This window comes from Mustela erminea, chromosome 3, assembly GCF_009829155.1.
Source record: "Mustela erminea isolate mMusErm1 chromosome 3, mMusErm1.Pri, whole genome shotgun sequence".
In the NCBI taxonomy this organism is placed as follows: Eukaryota; Metazoa; Chordata; class Mammalia; order Carnivora; family Mustelidae; genus Mustela; species Mustela erminea.
The window spans coordinates 158,343,270-158,349,350 of NC_045616.1; positions in this window are offsets into that span (position 1 = coordinate 158,343,270).

Here is a 6,081-nt window from a genome sequence, read left to right on the forward strand (position 1 = left end):
CGGATTCGGAAACACAGACGAGGAAATGGAACCATGACGGTCTGGACGTCCGAGGAGAGCCGTGTCCTCCCGGTGCGTTTCTAACCGGATCATGAGGGCAGGTCCTTGTGCACCTGTGGGGCGCGGACAGCTGCCAGCGGCTGGCCCGGGGCGCATGGCTCTTTTCCCTTAAGTCCTCTTGGTGTGGACCAAGGGGTGCTTTGTGTCACCTCCCAGGGAGGATGTGCCGAGTCCCCACGTGCCTTCAGGGCCATGACCTTCATTCTGAAGTTTTCCCCGCGGCTAACTGGTGTCCGTGAATGTCCTGCGGTTGTCCTGTTTGTCCACACGAAGGCTGCCCGCCGCTCCTGGGCTCTACTCGGGAAGGAAGTGACACGGGGGCGCACTGTGTTGGCCGTGGGCGCCGGTCCCACTCCCAGTGAGTCTCGGCAGAGCGGCTGCTTGTGACAATGTCAGCCGAGTCCCTCGAGGCGGCCACCGGGGCGGGTCTCGTCCTGATGTCCCAGTCCTCGGGGCCTCCACCTCGCGCTGCCGCCGCCTCACTCCCGGCTGGACCCGCGCGGCGCCGGCGTCACGGGCGCTCGCTCTGCTCCACGACGCGCCAGCTCTCCGCAGAGTGAGCGCTGGTGACTGTCGTTCGTCCCACGGCAAAGGTCTGGAGAGAGACCGCAGTGCACAGAGACCGCCGCTCTCCGTTTATCCGACCACCAGCGAGAGACCCCAGTGTCAAGGGCAATCGCAGGTGTCCTTAGGACGTCAGATCTAAGAACCGCAGACTTGAGGTAACCAGGGAGGAGGGAGCTCGGGTTTTCTCTGCAGCCCCCATGATTCACACACGAGGGGAGAGACCAGCGGGAAAGGGCTGGGGACGTGCTGGCGACCACCCGCTGGTGGGGGCAGCTGGGCCCTGATGCATGGCTCCTCTTGACCTCCTGGGGACCCAGTGCCCGCTCTTCCACCCCCTCCATGGTCCAAATAACAACATTATCCATGAAAGTGTCCTCGAGCTTCTCAGACGTCCTCGAGAAAAGCCCTTCACCACTTCGTACCACGGAGTTCCTGCAAGGGCAGGACCACTTGGAACCGAAAACCAAACGCTGACCCGAGACAAAACGGCACAAGCCACTTAATGCTCAAGTGCGCCAGCAAATGCTCATCTCAAGTGCCTGACATGAGAGCCGAGCAGAAGCAGCTGACACACGTTCTCTCCGACCCTCGCCCCAGGATGCTCAGCACCAGGGACTGTGGCCCTCTCTTCCATGGCAGGTGACACAGCGGGTCCACAGGCTGTGCTGGGTCCCGAGGCCACTGAGTCAGCAGAGCAGGGCAAGTGTGAACGAGGGTGTGTGTGTGTGTAAGTGTGAGAGGAGAGGGGCAGCTTGCGAATGTGCGTGAGAGTGTGTGGGTGAACATGCCCATTTGTGGGTGTGCTGTGACTGTGACGGTAAATTCACGTCTGCGGGTGTGTTGTGATCGTGTGCGTGTGAACACACGTGTGTGTCCTGTGAGTGCATAGGAGTGGGAGTGTCAGGTGAGAGCGCGTGAGGACGGATGGTTGTGTCCCGGTGTGGGGAGATTGGGGACCGGTGAGAAGAGGGACATGGAGAGTCTGACGCACTTTCCCGGGAAAACAGGGACACGGGCACTTGTCCTCCCTGCACACGCGTGTCTTGCTGACCCGTCACAGCGCCCCAGGAGCTGGAACAATGACATGGCAGCCCCTCAGGATGGAAACTAAGACCCCCTGTGAGTGCAGCATCACTGTTTACTCTTACCCTTGACCTTCAGTGCCCTTGTCCCAGCCGCAGCTCTGCTCTCTCCGGTGGGTTTGCTGTATCGGGGGAGAGAGAATCGTCCAGAAACCGCTGTGCAGATAGATCTCCTCTCCCCGTTACTTCTTTTTTCCGCCCGTCCTTTAGTCCCCTCAGACGTTTCGAACATATGTAGCTGATCACTTCGGGTCAATAACTTTCCAAGAGAAATGATTTGGAAAAAGTCTGTTTGCTAATTTTAGATCTGCTTCCGCACACCTGGTACAGCAACTTTAACAAAATCAGCAGAAGAGCACAGAGGATTTCCGAATTTGCTGTTAGTGCTTTGCCCTGAAGGAGTCCCCATCAGGGGGGGACCGAGAGCATGTTTGAAAGTCCTAACCTATGTGTCTGTTTTGATGCCAGTACCATGCTGTCTTGGTGATCACAGCTTTGTAGTAAAGTTTGAAATCAGGTAACGTGATGCCGCCCATTTTATTTTTGTTTTTCAACATTTCCTTAGCGATTCAGGGTCTCTTCTGATTCCATACAAATTTTAGGATTATTTGCTCCAGCTCTTTGAAAAATACTGGTGGAAATTTGATCGGAATGGCATTAAAAGTATAGATTGCTCTAGGCAGTATAGACATTTTAACAATGTTTATTCTTCTGATCCAAGAGCATGGAATGGTCTTCCATCTTTTTGTGTCTTCTTCAATTTCTTTCATGAGTGTTCTGTAGTTCCTCGAGTACAGATCCTTTACCTCTTTAGTTAGGTTTATTCCCAGGTATCTTGTGGTTCTTGGTGCTATAGTAAATGGAATCGATTCTCTAATTTCCCTTTCTGTACTTTCATTGTTAGTGTATAAGAAAGCCACTGATTTCTGTACATTGACTCTGTATCCTACCACATTGCTGAATTGTTGTATGAGTTCTAGTAGTTTGGGGGTGGAGTCTTTTGGGTTTTCCATATAAAGAATCATGTCATCTGTGAAGAGAGAGAGTTTGACTTTTTCATTGCCAATTTGGATACCTTTTATTTCTCTTTGTTGTCTGATTGCTGTTGCTAGGACTTCCAATACTATGTTGAACAAGAGTGGTGAGAGTGGGCATCTTTGTCATGTTCCTGATCTCAACGGGAAGGCTGCAAGCTTTATCCCATTTAGGATGATATTTGCTGTGGGTCTTTCATAGATAGATTTTATGAAGTTCAGGAATGTTCCCTCTATCCCTATACTTTGAAGCATTTTAATCAGGAACGGATGCTGGATTTTGTCAAATGCTTTTTCTGCATCGATTGAGAGGACCATGTGGTTCTTCTCTCTTCTCTTATTAATTTGTTGTATAACATTGATTGATTTGTGAATGTTGAACCATCCTTGGAACCCAGGGATGAATCCCACCTGGTCATGGTGGATAATATTTTTAATGTGCTGTTGGATCCTGTTTGTTAGGATCTTGTTGAGAATCTTAGCATCCATATTCATCAGTGATTGGTCTGAAATTCTCCTTTTTGGTGTGGTCTTTGCCTGGTTTGGGGATCAGGGTAAAACAGATACATAGACCAGTGGAACAGAGTAGAGCCCAGATATGGACCCTCAATTCTATGATCAAATAATTTTCGACAAAGCGGGAAAAAATATCCAGTGGAAAAAAGACACTCTCTTCAATAAATGGTGCTGGGAAAATTGGACAGCTATGTGTAGAAGAATGAAATTCAACCATTCTCTTACACCGTACACAAAGATAAACTCAAAATGGATAAAAGACCTCAACGTGAGACAGGAATCCATCAGAATCCTATAGGAGAATATAGGCAGTAACCTCTTTGATATCAGCCACAGCAACTTCTTTCAAGATATGTTTCCAAAGGAAAAGGAAACAAAAACAAAAATGAACTTTTGGGAATTCATCAAGATCAAAAGCTTCTGCACAGCAAAGGAAACAGTCAACAAAACAAAGAGGCAACCCATGGAATGGGAGAAGATATTTGCAAGTGACAGTACAGACAAAAGGTTGATATCCAGGATCTATAAAGAACTTCTCAAACTCAACACACACAAAACAGATAATCATGTCAAAAAATGGGCAGAAGACATGAACAGACAAAATTCTCCAATGAAGACATACAAATGGCTATCAGACACATGAAAAAATGTTCATCATCACTAGCCATCAGGGAGATACAAATTAAAACCACATTGAGCTACCACCTTATACCAGTTAGAATGGCCAAATTTAGCAAGATAGGAAACAACGTGTGTTGGAGAGGATGTGGAGAAAGGGGAACACTGTTGGTGGGAATACAAGTTGATGCAGCCACTTTCAGGAACAGTGTGGAGCTTCCTTAAGAAATTAAAACTAGAGCTTCCCTATGACCCTGCAATTGCACTACTGGGTATTTACCCCAAAGATAAAAATGTAGTGAAAAGAAGGGCTATCTGTACCCCAATGTTTATAGCAGCAATGGCCACGGTTGCCAAACTGTGGAAAGAACCAAGAAGCCCTTCAATGGACGAATGGATAAGGAAGATGTGGTCCATATACACTATAGAGTGTTATGCCTCCATCAGAAAGGATGAATACCCAACTTTTGTAGCAACATGGACGACGGGACTGGAAGAGATTATGCTGAGTGAAATAAGTCAAGCAGAGAGAGTCAATTATCATATGGTTTCACTTACTTGTGGAGCATAACAAATAACATGGAGGACTTGGGAGATAGAGAGGAGAAAGGAGTTGAGGGAAATTGGAAGGGGAGGTGAACCATGAGAGACTATGGACTCTGAAAAACAACCTGAGGCTTTTGAAGGGGCGGGGGGTGGGAGGTTGGGGAAGCCAAGTGGTGGGTATTATAGAGGGCAGGGATTGCATGGAGCACTGGGTGTGGTGCAAAAACAATGAATACTGTTACACTGAAAAGAAATTTTTAAAAAAAGAGAGAGAGAGAGAGAAAAGAAAAGTCCTAACTGAGCAGCATGGCTACAGCATCTTCCCTTCCAGGAAGAACATTCGTTCTCTGCAGGGCAAGGTCTGCCTTGCACAGGAGGCTTGCAACAGCTGCCCTGGGGGGTGGGGTTTGGGAAAGGACAGCTCACAGCCCTGTTCCACCAAATCTCTGTGAGAAAATGAGTGCTGTGAGCTCACATGTCCCAGATCAGCTTCTTGCAGTCCAGGAGAAGGCAACATTCACTTAGAAGCCAAAGATGCTATAAGAAGGAAAGAGGACAGACAGTTGGAACATTCCATGGATGAGAACCTGGGGCAGGAAGACAAGACCCAAATCTTGGTCTTTCGGCTTTCATCTCTATATGGTCACATTAAGAAATCTTGACATCCCATATAGATGCATTCCATGATTAATTTGAGAAAACTCATCTTATTCCGTGAGCATCAATGAACCCATTAGGAAGCTCATTTACTACATACTTGAGACCCTAACTAGAGTTGTCCATGGTGGCACCTTAAGGTGATGAGCTCCAGTGACACTGATGCTGAGCTGAGGCCCCAGGCAAATGGGGAAGGGGACGTTGTCTCTGGGGTCAGTTGTGCAGCTCTGAGCAGTGACCCTGCTGCTGCTCCGTTGGGTATGACCTTCAGGGAGAAGGGACAATCAGAGCAAAGTCAGGGGGTCTTGTCTCTCCTACTGTGACCTCACTCTGATAATACACGGTAAAAACTGATTTTTTCTCTTCTAAAAAATGTAAAATACCTGTCCTTCACTTATTAATGCCAATATATATGCAATAAGATATCACAATGAAGGAGAAAATTGAAAGAAAATCATCTACGATATATTCCTTTGTGGATTTTCATTTTTTGTGATCTTCCAGTTTTAAGATTAAACCCATAGCCAAAGGGAAATACCTGGAAACACCGTAAATGACACTGTGCTGTCCTTTCTTTTTTTTTTTTTTCCTTTCTTTCTTTCTTGCTTTCTTTCTTTCTTGCTTTCTTTCTTTCTTTCTTTTTAATGCGCTGTCCTTTCTAACATCACAGGAAGCCAGGGGACGTCCATTTCCCAGAACACCTGCGGCAGAGACTCTTGGCTGTGAGCGTTTCCTACTGACTTGAACCAGAGACCTGGCAGGACTTTACAACCTCTTGATTAAAGCGGACAAGGGAGAGTGCAGTTCTACATACTAATGACACCTCCGGAAAATTATCTGGGTCACCAGATAATTTAATCTTAATCTTTCTACAGCAACACCGATGGATGGGCCCTGGTTTTCCTCCAGCTCAGAGAAGCAACCCAACATTCTCATCTGTTCGGCATGTGCTACACAGAATTGAGGACAGAAGGAAGACAAAAGCAAGATTCCACAGGGAG